General features: G+C 51.5%; 21 pseudogenes; all 21 read right to left on the bottom strand.

The window, feature by feature from the left end:
• Positions 1-363: 363 nt before the first annotated feature.
• LOC141054778 (5S ribosomal RNA) lies at positions 364-482 on the bottom strand (annotated as a pseudogene).
• A 77-nt stretch (positions 483-559) lies between these two features.
• Positions 560-678, bottom strand: LOC141054767 (5S ribosomal RNA; annotated as a pseudogene).
• Positions 679-951: 273 nt separating this feature from the next.
• On the bottom strand, positions 952-1070 carry LOC141051950 (5S ribosomal RNA; annotated as a pseudogene).
• A 461-nt stretch (positions 1071-1531) lies between these two features.
• On the bottom strand, positions 1532-1650 carry LOC141051913 (5S ribosomal RNA; annotated as a pseudogene).
• Positions 1651-2315: 665 nt separating this feature from the next.
• Positions 2316-2434, bottom strand: LOC141054756 (5S ribosomal RNA; annotated as a pseudogene).
• Positions 2435-2707: 273 nt separating this feature from the next.
• On the bottom strand, positions 2708-2826 carry LOC141056933 (5S ribosomal RNA; annotated as a pseudogene).
• Positions 2827-3287: 461 nt separating this feature from the next.
• LOC141054734 (5S ribosomal RNA) lies at positions 3288-3406 on the bottom strand (annotated as a pseudogene).
• A 469-nt stretch (positions 3407-3875) lies between these two features.
• On the bottom strand, positions 3876-3994 carry LOC141058013 (5S ribosomal RNA; annotated as a pseudogene).
• A 460-nt stretch (positions 3995-4454) lies between these two features.
• On the bottom strand, positions 4455-4573 carry LOC141055904 (5S ribosomal RNA; annotated as a pseudogene).
• An 848-nt stretch (positions 4574-5421) lies between these two features.
• Positions 5422-5540, bottom strand: LOC141059032 (5S ribosomal RNA; annotated as a pseudogene).
• A 657-nt stretch (positions 5541-6197) lies between these two features.
• On the bottom strand, positions 6198-6316 carry LOC141056534 (5S ribosomal RNA; annotated as a pseudogene).
• Positions 6317-7169: 853 nt separating this feature from the next.
• On the bottom strand, positions 7170-7288 carry LOC141056523 (5S ribosomal RNA; annotated as a pseudogene).
• A 2227-nt stretch (positions 7289-9515) lies between these two features.
• On the bottom strand, positions 9516-9634 carry LOC141055523 (5S ribosomal RNA; annotated as a pseudogene).
• Positions 9635-10479: 845 nt separating this feature from the next.
• On the bottom strand, positions 10480-10598 carry LOC141054723 (5S ribosomal RNA; annotated as a pseudogene).
• Positions 10599-10871: 273 nt separating this feature from the next.
• On the bottom strand, positions 10872-10990 carry LOC141058009 (5S ribosomal RNA; annotated as a pseudogene).
• A 450-nt stretch (positions 10991-11440) lies between these two features.
• LOC141058785 (5S ribosomal RNA) lies at positions 11441-11559 on the bottom strand (annotated as a pseudogene).
• A 273-nt stretch (positions 11560-11832) lies between these two features.
• LOC141058790 (5S ribosomal RNA) lies at positions 11833-11951 on the bottom strand (annotated as a pseudogene).
• A 461-nt stretch (positions 11952-12412) lies between these two features.
• LOC141054712 (5S ribosomal RNA) lies at positions 12413-12531 on the bottom strand (annotated as a pseudogene).
• A 77-nt stretch (positions 12532-12608) lies between these two features.
• On the bottom strand, positions 12609-12727 carry LOC141054701 (5S ribosomal RNA; annotated as a pseudogene).
• A 273-nt stretch (positions 12728-13000) lies between these two features.
• LOC141058002 (5S ribosomal RNA) lies at positions 13001-13119 on the bottom strand (annotated as a pseudogene).
• A 461-nt stretch (positions 13120-13580) lies between these two features.
• LOC141056678 (5S ribosomal RNA) lies at positions 13581-13699 on the bottom strand (annotated as a pseudogene).
• Between the last annotated feature and the right edge of the window lie 16 nt (positions 13700-13715).

Raw genomic sequence — 13715 nt, 5'->3', positions numbered from 1 at the left:
CCAGCCAGTCTCCCATGCCGGTACTGGCCCGGCCTCAGGCTGCTTAGCGGCTGCGATCTGACGAGGGCATGCATATTCAGCTTAGAATGGCCATTGACGGAAGTGTGCCATCTCTGACGTTCTTTTCAAGAAGGATAAACTCGGAAGGGCAAGCTTGGAAATAAAACGTACAAAATGTCAACAGGACCAGGAATTCCCAGCCAGTCTCCCATGCCGGTACTGGCCCGGCCTCAAGCTGCTGCGATCTGACGAGGGCATGCATATTCAGCTTAGAATGGCCATTGACGGAAGTGTGCCATCTCTGATGTTCTTTTCAAGAAGGATAAACTCAGAAGGGCAAGCTTGGAAAAAAAACGTACAAAATGTCAACAGGACCAGGGATTCCCAGCCAGTCTCCCATGCCGGTACTGGCCCGGCCTCAAGCTGCTTAGCGGCTGCGATCTGACGAGGGCATGCATATTCAGCTTAGAATGGCCGTTGACGGAAGCGTGCCATCTCTGACGTTCTTTTCAAGAAGGATAAACTCGGAAGGGCAAGCTTGGAAATAAAACGTACAAAATGTCAACAGGACCAGGGATTCCCAGCCAGTCTCCCATGCCGGTACTGGCCCGGCCTCAAGCTGCTTAGCGGCTGCGATCTGACGAGGGCATGCATATTCAGCTTAGAATGGCCGTTGACGGAAGCGTGCCATCTCTGACGTTCTTTTCAAGAAGGATAAACTCGGAAGGGCAAGCTTGGAAAAAAAATGTACAAAATGTCAACAGGACCAGGGATTCCCAGCCAGTCTCCTATGCCGGTACTGGCCCGGCCTCAAGCTGCTTAGCGGCTGCGATGTGACGAGGGAATGCATATTCAGCTTAGAATGGCCGTTGACGGACGCGTGCCATCTCTGACGTTCTTTTCAAGAAGGATAAACTCGGAAGGGCAAGCTTGGAAAAAAAACGTACAAAATGTCAACAGGACCAGGGATTCCCAGCCAGTCTCCCATGCCGGTAATGGCCCGGCCTCAAGCTGCTTAGTGGCTGCGATCTGACGAGGGCAGGCATATTCAGCTTAGAATGGCCGTTGACAGAAGCGTGCCATCTCTGACGTTTTTTTCAGGAAGGATAAACTCGGAAGGGCAAGCTTGGAAAAAAAACGTACAAAATGTCAACAGGACCAGGGATTCCCAGCCAGTCTCCCATGCCGGTACTGGCCCGGCCTCCGGCTGCTTAGCGGCTGCGATCTGATGAGGGCATGCATATTCAGCTTAGAAGGGCCATTGACGGAAGTGTGCCATCTCTGACGTTCTTTTCAAGAAGGATAAACTCGGAAGGGCAAGCTTGGAAATAAAACGTACAAAATGTCAACAGGACCAGGGATTCCCAGCCAGTCTCCCATGCTGGTACTGGCCCGGCCTCAAGCTGCTGCGATCTGACGAGGGCATGCATATTCAGCTTAGAATGGCCGTTGACGGAAGCGTGCCATCTCTGACGTTCTTTTCAAGAAGGATAAACTCGGAAGGGCAAGCTTGGAAAAAAAACATACAAAATGTCAACAGGACCAGGGATTCCCAGCCAGTCTCCCATGCCAGTACTGGCCCGGCCTCAAGCTGCTTAGCAGCTGCGATCTGACGAGGGCATGCATATTCAGCTTAGAATGGCCGTTGACGGAAGCGTGCCATCTCTGACGTTCTTTTCAAGAAGGATAAACTCGGAAGGGCAAGCTTGGAAATAAAACGTACAAAATGTCAACAGGACCAGGGATTCCCAGCCAGTCTCCCATGCCGGTACTGGCCCGGCCTCAAGCTGCTTAGCGGCTGCGATCTGACGAGGGAATGCATATTCAGCTTAGAATGGCCGTTGACGGAAGCGTGCCATCTCTGACGTTTTTTTCAAGAAGGATAAACTCGGAAGGGCAAGCTTGGAAAAAAAACGTACAAAATGTCAACAGGACCAGGGATTCCCAGCCAGTCTCCCATGCCGGTACTGGCCCGGCCTCAAGCTGCTTAGCGGCTGCGATTTGACGAGGGAAGGCATATTCAGCTTAGAATGGCCGTTGACGGAAGCGGGCCATCTCTGATGTTTTTTTCAAGAAGGATAAACTCGGAAGGGCAAGCTTGGAAAAAAAACATACAAAATGTCAACAGGACCAGGGATTCCCAGCCAGTCTCCCATGCCAGTACTGGCCCAGCCTCAAGCTGCTTAGCAGCTGCGATCTGACGAGGGCATGCATATTCAGCTTAGAATGGCCGTTGACGGAAGCGTGCCATCTCTGACGTTCTTTTCAAGAAGGATAAACTCGGAAGGGCAAGCTTGGAAATAAAACGTACAAAATGTCAACAGGACCAGGGATTCCCAGCCAGTCTCCCATGCCGGTACTGGCCCGGCCTCAAGCTGCTTAGCGGCTGCGATCTGACGAGGGCATGCATATTCAGCTTAGAATGGCCGTTGACGGAAGCGTGCCATCTCTGACGTTCTTTTCAAGAAGGATAAACTCGGAAGGGCAAGCTTGGAAATAAAACGTACAAAATGTCAACAGGACCAGGGATTCCCAGCCAGTCTCCCATGCCGGTACTGGCCCGGCCTCAAGCTGCTTAGCGGCTGCGATCTGACGAGGGAATGCATATTCAGCTTAGAATGGCCGTTGACGGAAGCGTGCCATCTCTGACGTTTTTTTCAAGAAGGATAAACTCGGAAGGGCAAGCTTGGAAAAAAAACGTACAAAATGTCAACAGGACCAGGGATTCCCAGCCAGTCTCCCATGCCGGTACTGGCCCGGCCTCAAGCTGCTTAGCTGCTGCGATCTGACGAGGGCAGGTATATTCAGCTTAGAATGGCCGTTGACGGAAGCGTGCCATCTCTGACGTTTTTTTCAAGAAGGATAAACTCGGAAGGGCAAGCTTGGAAAAAAAACATACGAAATGTCAACAGGACCAGGGATTCCCAGCCAGTCTCCCATGCCGGTACTGGCCCGGCCTCAGGCTGCTTAGCGGCTGCGATCTGACGAGGGCATGCATATTCAGCTTAGAATGGCCATTGACGGAAGTGTGCCATCTCTGACGTTCTTTTCAAGAAGGATAAACTCGGAAGGGCAAGCTTGGAAATAAAACGTACAAAATGTCAACAGGACCAGGAATTCCCAGCCAGTCTCCCATGCCGGTACTGGCCCGGCCTCAAGCTGCTGCGATCTGACGAGGGCATGCATATTCAGCTTAGAATGGCCATTGACGGAAGTGTGCCATCTCTGACGTTCTTTTCAAGAAGGATAAACTCAGAAGGGCAAGCTTGGAAAAAAAACGTACAAAATGTCAACAGGACCAGGGATTCCCAGCCAGTCTCCCATGCCGGTACTGGCCCGGCCTCAAGCTGCTTAGCGGCTGCGATCTGACGAGGGCATGCATATTCAGCTTAGAATGGCCGTTGACGGAAGCATGCCATCTCTGACGTTCTTTTCAAGAAGGATAAACTCGGAATGGCAAGCTTGGAAATAAAACGTACAAAATGTCAACAGGACCAGGGATTCCCAGCCAGTCTCCCATGCCGGTACTGGCCCGGCCTCAAGCTGCTTAGCGGCTGCCATCTGACGAGGGCATGCATATTCAGCTTAGAATGGCCGTTGACGGAAGCGTGCCATCTCTGACGTTCTTTTCAAGAAGGATAAACTCGGAAGGGCAAGCTTGGAAAAAAAATGTACAAAATGTCAACAGGACCAGGGATTCCCAGCCAGTCTCCTATGCCGGTACTGGCCCGGCCTCAAGCTGCTTAGCGGCTGCGATGTGACGAGGGAATGCATATTCAGCTTAGAATGGCCGTTGACGGACGCGTGCCATCTCTGACGTTCTTTTCAAGAAGGATAAACTCGGAAGGGCAAGCTTGGAAAAAAAACGTACAAAATGTCAACAGGACCAGGGATTCCCAGCCAGTCTCCCATGCCGGTACTGGCCCGGCCTCAAGCTGCTTAGTGGCTGCGATCTGACGAGGGCAGGCATATTCAGCTTAGAATGGCCGTTGACAGAAGCGTGCCATCTCTGACGTTTTTTTCAGGAAGGATAAACTCGGAAGGGCAAGCTTGGAAAAAAAACGTACAAAATGTCAACAGGACCAGGGATTCCCAGCCAGTCTCCCATGCCGGTACTGGCCCGGCCTCCGGCTGCTTAGCGGCTGCGATCTGATGAGGGCATGCATATTCAGCTTAGAAGGGCCATTGACGGAAGTGTGCCATCTCTGACGTTCTTTTCAAGAAGGATAAACTCGGAAGGGCAAGCTTGGAAATAAAACGTACAAAATGTCAACAGGACCAGGGATTCCCAGCCAGTCTCCCATGATGGTACTGGCCCGGCCTCAAGCTGCTGCGATCTGACGAGGGCATGCATATTCAGCTTAGAATGGCCGTTGACGGAAGCGTGCCATCTCTGACGTTTTTTTCAAGAAGAATAAACTCGGAAGGGCAAGCTTGGAAAAAAATGTACAAAATGTCAACAGGACCAGGGATTCCCAGCCAGTCTCCCATGCCAGTACTGGCCCGGCCTCAAGCTGCTTAGCGGCTGCGATCTGACGAGGGCAGGCATATTCAGCTTAGAATGGCCGTTGACGGAAGCGTGCCATCTCTGACGTTTTTTTCAAGAAGGATAAACTCGGAAGGGCAAGCTTGGAAAAAAAACGTACAAAATGTCAACAGGACCAGGGATTCCCAGCCAGTCTCCCATGCCGGTACTGGCCCGGCCTCAGGCTGCTGCGATCTGACAAGGGCATGCATATTCAGCTTAGAATGGCCATTGACGGAAGTGTGCCATCTCTGACGTTCTTTTCAAGAAGGATAAACTCGGAAGGGCAAGCTTGGAAAAAAAAAAACGTACAAAATGTCAACACGACCAGGGATTCCCAGCCAGTCTCCCATGCCAGTACTGTCCCAGCCTCAAGCTGCTTAGCGGCTGCGATCTGACGAGGGCATGCATATTCAGCTTAGAATGGCCGTTGATGGAAGCGTGCCATCTCTGACGTTCTTTTCAAGAAGGATAAACTCAGAAGGGCAAGCTTGGAAATAAAACGTACAAAATGTCAACAGGACCAGGGATTCCCAGCCAGTCTCCCATGCCGGTACTGGCCCGTCCTCAAGCTGCTGCGATCTGAAGAGGGCATGCATATTCAGCTTAGAATGGCCGTTGACGGAAGCATGCCATCTCTGACGTTCTTTTCAAGAAGGATAAACTCGGAAGGGCAAGCTTGGAAAAAAAACATACAAAATGTCAACAGGACCAGGGATTCCCAGCCAGTCTCCCATGCCGGTACTGGCCCGGCCTCAAGCTGCTTAGCAGCTGCGATCTGACGAGGGCATGCATATTCAGCTTAGAATGGCCGTTAACGGAAGCGTGCCATCTCTGACGTTCTTTTCAAGAAGGATAAACTCGGAAGGGCAAGCTTGGAAATAAAACGTACAAAATGTCAACAGGACCAGGGATTCCCAGACAGTCTCCCATGCCGGTACTGGCCCGGCCTCAAGCTGCTTAGCGGCTGCGATCTGACGAGGGCATGCATATTCAGCTTAGAATGGCCGTTGACGGAAGCGTGCCATCTCTGACGTTTTTTTCAAGAAGGATAAACTCGGAAGGGCAAGCATGGAAAAAAAACGTACAAAATGTCAACAGGACCAGAGATTCCCAGCCAGTCTCCCATGCCGGTACTGGCCCGGCCTCAAGCTGCTTAGCGGCTGCGATCTGACGAGGGCATGCATATTCAGCTTAGAATGGCCGTTGACGGAAGCGTGTCATCTCTGACGTTTTTTTCAAGAAGGATAAACTCGGAAGGGCAAGCTTGGAAAAAAAACATACAAAATGTCAACAGGACCAGGGATTCCCAGCCAGTCTCCCATGCCGGTACTGGCCCGGCCTCAGGCTGCTTAGCGGCTGCGATCTGACGAGGGCATGCATATTCAGCTTAGAATGGCCATTGACGGAAGTGTGCCATCTCTGACGTTCTTTTCAAGAAGGATAAACTCGGAAGGGCAAGCTTGGAAATAAAACGTACAAAATGTCAACAGGACCAGGGATTCCCAGCCAGTCTCCCATGCCGGTACTGGCCCGGCCTCAAGCTGCTGCGATCTGACGAGGGCATGCATATTCAGCTTAGAATGGCCATTGACGGAAGTGTGCCATCTCTGGCGTTCTTTTCAAGAAGGATAAACTCGGAAGGGCAAGCTTGGAAAAAAAACGTACAAAATGTCAACAGGACCAGGGATTCCCAGCCAGTCTCCCATGCCGGTACTGGCCCGGCCTCAAGCTGCTTAGCAGCTGCGATCTGACGAGGGCATGCATATTCAGCTTAGAATGGCCGTTGACGGAAGCGTGCCATCTCTGACGTTCTTTTCAAGAAGGATAAACTCGGAAGGGCAAGCTTGGAAAAAAAATGTACAAAATGTCAACAGGACCAGGGATTCCCAGCCAGTCTCCTATGCCGGTACTGGCCCGGCCTCAAGCTGCTTAGCGGCTGCGATGTGACGAGGGCATGCATATTCAGCTTAGAATGGCCGTTGACGGACGCGTGCCATCTCTGACGTTCTTTTCAAGAAGGATAAACTCGGAAGGGCAAGCTTGGAAAAAAAACGTACAAAATGTCAACAGGACCAGGGATACCCAGCCAGTCTCCCATGCCGGTACTGGCCCGGCTTCAAGCTGCTTAGTGGCTGCGATCTGACGAGGGCAGGCATATTCAGCTTAGAATGGCCGTTGACGGAAGCGTGCCATCTCTGACGTTTTTTTCAAGAAGGATAAACTCGGAAGGGCAAGCTTGGAAAAAAAACGTACAAAATGTCAACAGGACCAGGGATTCCAAGCCAGTCTCCCATGCCGGTACTGGCCCGGCCTCCGGCTGCTTAGCGGCTGCGATCTGATGAGGGCATGCATATTCAGCTTAGAAGGGCCATTGACAGAAGTGTGCCATCTCTGACGTTCTTTTCAATAAGGATAAACTCGGAAGGGCAAGCTTGGATATAAAACGTACAAAATGTCAACAGGACCAGGGATTCCCAGCCAGTCTCCCATGCTGGTACTGGCCCGGCCTCAAGCTGCTGCGATCTGACGAGGGCATGCATATTCAGCTTAGAATGGCCGTTGACGGAAGCGTGCCATCTCTGACGTTCTTTTCAAGAAGGATAAACTCGGAAGGGCAAGCTTGGAAAAAAAACATACAAAATGTCAACAGGACCAGGGATTCCCAGCCAGTCTCCCATGCCGGTACTGGCCCGGCCTCAAGCTGCTTAGCAGCTGCGATCTGACGAGGGCATGCATATTCAGCTTAGAATGGCCGTTGACGGAAGCGTGCCATCTCTGACGTTCTTTTCAAGAAGGATAAACTCGGAAGGGCAAGCTTGGAAATAAAACGTACAAAATGTCAACAGGACCAGGGATTCCCAGCCAGTCTCCCATGCCGGTACTGGCCAAGCCTCAAGCTGCTTAGCGGCTGCAATCTGACGAGGGCATGCATATTCAGCTTAGAATGGCCGTTGACGGAAGCGTGCCATCTCTGATGTTTTTTTCAAGAAGGATAAACTCGGAAGGGCAAGCTTGGAAAAAAAACGTACAAAATGTCAACAGGACCAGGGATTCCCAGCCAGTCTCCCATGCCGGTAATGGCCCGGCCTCAAGCTGCTTAGCGGCTGCGATCTGACGAGGGCATGCATATTCAGCTTAGAATGGCAAATTGACGGAAGCGTGCCATCTCTGACGTTCTTTTCAAGAAGGATAAACTCGGAAGGGCAAGCTTGGAAATAAAACGTACAAAATGTCAACAGGACCAGGGATTCCCAGCCAGTCTCCCATGCCGGTACTGGCCCAGCCTCAAGCTGCTTAGCAGCTGCAATCTGACGAGGGCATGCATATTCAGCTTAGAATGGCCATTGACAGAAGTGTGCCATCTCTGACGTTCTTTTCAAGAAGGTTAAACTCGAAAGGGCAAGCTTGGAAATAAAACGTACAAAATGTCAACACAATCAGTGATTCCCAGCCAGTCTCCCATGCCGGTACTGGCCCGGCCTCAAGCTGCTTAGCGGCTGCGATCTGACGAGGGCAGGAATATTCAGCTTAGAATGGCCGTTGACGGAAGCGTGCCATCTCTGACGTTTTTTTCAAGAAGGATAAACTCGGAAGGGCAAGCTTGGAAAAAAAACGTACAAAATGTCAACAGGACCAGGGATTCCCAGCCAGTCTCCCATGCCGGTACTGGCCCGGCCTCAAGCTGCTTAGCGGCTGCGAACTGACAAGGGCATGCATATTCAGCTTAGAATGGCCGTTGACGGAAGCGTGCCATCTCTGACGTTCTTTTCAAGAAGGATAAACTCGGAAGGGCAAGCTTGGAAATAAAACGTACAAAATGTCAACAGGACCAGGGATTCCCAGCCAGTCTCCCATGCCGGTACTGGCCCGGCCTCAAGCTGCTTAGTGGCTGCGATGTGACGAGGGAATGCATATTCAGCTTAGAATGGCCGATGATGGAAGCGTGCCATCTCTGACGTTTTTTTCAAGAAGGATAAACTCGGAAGGGCAAGCTTGGAAAAAAAACATACAGAATGTCAACAGGACCAGGGATTCCCAGCCAGTCTCCCATGCCGGTACTGGCCCGGCCTCAAGCTGCTTAGAGGCTGCGATCTGACGAGGGAATGCATATTCAGCTTAGAATGGCCGTTGACGGAAGCGTGCCATCTCTGACGTTTTTTTCAAGAAGGATAAACTCGGAAGGGCAAGCTTGGAAATAAAACGTACAAAACGTCAACAGGACCAGGGATTCCCAGCCAGTCTCCCATGCCGGTACTGGCCCGGCCTCAAGCTGCTTAGCGGCTGCGATGTGACGAGGGAATGCATATTCAGTTTAGAATGGCCGTTGACGGAAGCGTGCCATCTCTGACGTTCTTTTCAAGAAGGATAAACTCGGAAGGGCAAGCTTGGAAAAAAAAACGTACAAAATGTCAACAGGACCAGGGATTCCCAGCCAGTCTCCCATGCCGGTACTGGCCCGGCCTCAAGCTGCTGCGATCTGACGAGGGCATGCATATTCAGCTTAGAATGGCCGTTGACGGAAGCGTGCCATCTCTGACGTTCTTTTCAAGAAGGATAAACTCGGAAGGGCAAGCTTGGAAATAAAACGTACAAAATGTCAACAGGACCAGGGATTCCCAGCCAGTCTCCCATGCCGGTACTGGCCCGGCCTCAAGCTGCTTAGCGGCTGCGATCTGACGAGGGGATGCATATTCAGCTTAGAATGGCCGTTGACGGAAGCGTGCCATCTCTGACGTTCTTTTCAAGAAGGATAAACTCGGAAGGGCAAGCTTGGAAATAAAACGTACAAAATGTCAACAGGACCAGGGATTCCCAGCCAGTCTCCCATGCCGGTACTGGCCCAGCCTCAAGCTGCTTAGCGGCTGCGATGTGACGAGGGTATGCATATTCAGCTTAGAATGGCCGTTGACGGACGCGTGCCATCTCTGACGTTCTTTTCAAGAAGGATAAACTCGGAAGGGCAAGCTTGGAAAAAAAACGTACAAAATGTCAACAGGACCAGGGATTCCCAGCCAGTCTCCCATGCCGGTACTGGCCCGGCCTCAAGCTGCTTAGCGGCTGCGATCTGATGAGGGCATGCATATTCAGCTTAGAATGGCCATTGACGGAAGTGTGCCATCTCTGACGTTCTTTTCAAGAAGGATAAACTCGGAAGGGCAAGCTTGGAAATAAAACGTACAAAATGTCAACAGGACCAGGGATTCCCAGCCAGTCTCCCATGCCGGTACTGGCCCGGCCTCAAGCTGCTGCGATCTGACAAGGGCATGCATATTCAGCTTAGAATGGCCATTGACGGAAGTGTGCCATCTCTGACGTTCTTTTCAAGAAGGATAAACTCGGAAGGGCAAGCTTGGAAAAAAAACGTACAAAATGTCAACACGACCAGGGATTCCCAGCCAGTCTCCCATGCCAGTACTGGCCCAGCCTCAAGCTGCTTAGCGGCTGCGATCTGACGAGGGCATGCATATTCAGCTTAGAATGGCCGTTGACAGAAGCGTGCCATCTCTGACGTTCTTTTCAAGAAGGATAAACTCGGAAGGGCAAGCTTGGAAATAAAACGTACAAAATGTCAACAGGACCAGGGATTCCCAGCCAGTCTCCCATGCCGGTACTGGCCCGGCCTCAAGCTGCTGCGCTCTGACGAGGGCATGCATATTCAGCTTAGAATGGCCGTTGACGGAAGCGTGCCATCTCTGACGTTCTTTTCAAGAAGGATAAACTCGGAAGGGCAAGCTTGGAAAAAAAACATACAAAATGTCAACAGGACCAGGGATTCCCAGCCAGTCTCCCATGCCGGTGCTGGCCCGGCCTCAAGCTGCTTAGCGGCTGCGATCTGACGAGGGCATGCATATTCAGCTTAGAATGGCCGTTGACGGAAGCGTGCCATCTCTGACGTTCTTTTCAAGAAGGATAAACTCGGAAGGGCAAGCTTGGAAATAAAACGTACAAAATGTCAACAGGACCAGGGATTCCCAGCCAGTCTCCCATGCCGGTACTGGCCCGGCCTCAAGCTGCTTAGCGGCTGCGATCTGACGAGGGCATGCATATTCAGCTTAGAATGGCCGTTGACGGAAGCGTGCCATCTCTGACGTTCTTTTCAAGAAGGATAAACTCGGAAGGGCAAGCTTGGAAAAAAAATGTACAAAATGTCAACAGGACCAGGGATTCCCAGCCAGTCTCCTATGCCGGTACTGGCCCGGCCTCAAGCTGCTTAGCGGCTGCGATGTGACGAGGGAATGCATATTCAGCTTAGAATGGCCGTTGACGGACGCGTGCCATCTCTGACGTTCTTTTCAAGAAGGATAAACTCGGAAGGGCAAGCTTGGAAAAAAAACGTACAAAATGTCAACAGGACCAGGGATTCCCAGCCAGTCTCCCATGCCGGTACTGGCCCGGCCTCAAGCTGCTTAGTGGCTGCGATCTGACGAGGGCAGGCATATTCAGCTTAGAATGGCCGTTGACAGAAGCGTGCCATCTCTGACGTTTTTTTCAAGAAGGATAAACTCGGAAGGGCAAGCTTGGAAAAAAAACGTACAAAATGTCAACAGGACCAGGGATTCCCAGCCAGTCTCCCATGCCGGTACTGGCCCGGCCTCCGGCTGTGATCTGATGAGGGCATGCATATTCAGCTTAGAAGGGCCATTGACGGAAGTGTGCCATCTCTGACGTTCTTTTCAAGAAGGATAAACTCGGAAGGGCAAGCTTGGAAATAAAACGTACAAAATGTCAACAGGACCAGGGATTCCCAGCCAGTCTCCCATGCTGGTACTGGCCCGGCCTCAAGCTGCTGAGATCTGATGAGGGCATGCATATTCAGCTTAGAATGGCCGTTGACGGAAGCGTGCCATCTCTGACGTTCTTTTCAAGAAGGATAAACTCGGAAGGGCAAGCTTGGAAAAAAAACGTACAAAATGTCAACAGGACCAGGGATTCCCAGCCAGTCTCCCATGCTGGTACTGGCCCGGCCTCAAGCTGCTTAGCGGCTGCGATCTGACGAGGGCAAGCATATTCAGCTTAGAATGGCTGTTGACGGAAGTGTTCCATCTCTGACGTTCTTTTCAAGAAGGATAAACTCGGAAGGGCAAGCTTGGAAATAAAACGTACAAAATGTCAACAGGACCAGGGAGTCCCAGCCAGTCTCCCATGCCGGTACTGGCCCGGCCTCAAGCTGCTTAGCGGCTGCGATCTGACGAGGGAATGCATATTCAGCTTAGAATGGCCGTTGACGGAAGTGTGCCATCTCTGACGTTTTTTTCAAGAAGGATAAACTCGGAAGGGCAAGCTTGGAAAAAAAACGTACAAAATGTCAACAGGACCAGGGATTCCCAGCCAGTCTCCCATGCCGGTACTGGCCCGGCCTCAAGCTGCTTAGCGGCTGCGATCTGACGAGGGCAGGCATATTCAGCTTAGAATTGCCGTTGACGGAAGCGTGCCATCTCTGACGTTTTTTTCAAGAAGGATAAACTCGGAAGGGCAAGCTTGGAAAAAAAACATACAAAATGTCAACAGGACCAGGGATTCCCAGCCAGTCTCCCATGCCGGTACTGGCCCGGCCTCAGGCTGCTTAGCGGCTGCGATCTGACGAGGGCATGCATATTCAGCTTAGAATGGCCATTGACGGAAGTGTGCCATCTCTGACGTTCTTTTCAAGAAGGATAAACTCGGAAGGGCAAGCTTGGAAATAAAACGTACAAAATGTCAACAGGACCAGGGATTCCCAGCCAGTCTCCCATGCCGGTACTGGCCCGGCCTCAAGCTGCTGCGATCTGACGAGGGCATGCATATTCAGCTTAGAATGGCCATTGACGGAAGTGTGCCATCTCTGACGTTCTTTTCAAGAAGGATAAACTCGGAAGGGCAAGCTTGGAAAAAAAACGTACAAAATGTCAACAGGACCAGGGATTCCCAGCCAGTCTCCCATGCCGGTACTGGCCCGGCCTCAAGCTGCTTAGCGGCTGCGATCTGACGAGGGCATGCATATTCAGCTTAGAATGGCCGTTGACGGAAGCGTGCCATCTCTGACGTTCTTTTCAAGAAGGATAAACTCGGAAGGGCAAGCTTGGAAATAAAACGTACAAAATGTCAACAGGACCAGGGATTCCCAGCCAGTCTCCCATGCCGGTACTGGCCCGGCCTCAAGCTGCTTAGCGGCTGCGATCTGACGAGGGCATGCATATTCAGCTTAGAATGGCCGTTGACGGAAGCGTGCCATCTCTGACGTTCTTTTCAAGAAGGATAAACTCGGAAGGGCAAGCTTGGAAAAAAAATGTACAAAATGTCAACAGGACCAGGGATTCCCAGCCAGTCTCCTATGCCGGTACTGGCCCGGCCTCAAGCTGCTTAGCGGCTGCGATGTGACGAGGGAATGCATATTCAGCTTAGAATGGCCGTTGACGGATGCGTCCCATCTCTGACGTTCTTTTCAAGAAGGATAAACTCGGAAGGGCAAGCTTGGAAAAAAAACGTACAAAATGTCAACAGGACCAGGGATTCCCAGCCAGTCTCCCATGCCGGTACTGGCCCGGCCTCAAGCTGCTTAGTGGCTGCGATCTGACGAGGGCAGGCATATTCAGCTTAGAATGGCCGTTGACAGAAGCGTGCCATCTCTGACGTTTTTTTCAAGAAGGATAAACTCGGAAGGGCAAGCTTGGAAAAAAAACGTACAAAATGTCAACAGGACCAGGGATTCCCAGCCAGTCTCCCATGCCGGTACTGGCCCGGCCTCCGGCTGCTTAGCGGCTGCGATCTGATGAGGGCATGCATATTCAGCTTAGAAGGGCCATTGACGGAAGTGTGCCATCTCTGACGTTCTTTTCAAGAAGGATAAACTCGGAAGGGCAAGCTTGGAAATAAAACGTACAAAATGTCAACAGGACCAGGGATTCCCAGCCAGTCTCCCATGCTGGTACTGGCCTGGCCTCAAGCTGCTGCGATCTGACGAGGGCATGCATATTCAGCTTAGAATGGCCGTTGACGGAAGCGTGCCATCTCTGACGTTCTTTTCAAGAAGGATAAACTCGGAAGGGCAAGCTTGGAAAAAAAACATACAAAATGTCAACAGGACCAGGGATTCCCAGCCAGTCTCCCATGCCAGTACTGGTCCGGCCTCAAGCTGCTTAGCAGCTGCGATCTGACGAGGGCATGCATATTCAGCTTAGAATGGCCGTTGACGGAAGCGTGCCATCTC

This window comes from Dendrobates tinctorius, unplaced genomic scaffold, assembly GCF_039654945.1.
Source record: "Dendrobates tinctorius isolate UK_male_01 unplaced genomic scaffold, ASM3965494v1 ptg000011l, whole genome shotgun sequence".
In the NCBI taxonomy this organism is placed as follows: Eukaryota; Metazoa; Chordata; class Amphibia; order Anura; family Dendrobatidae; genus Dendrobates; species Dendrobates tinctorius.
This window is presented reverse-complemented; position numbering and strand designations above follow the sequence as displayed.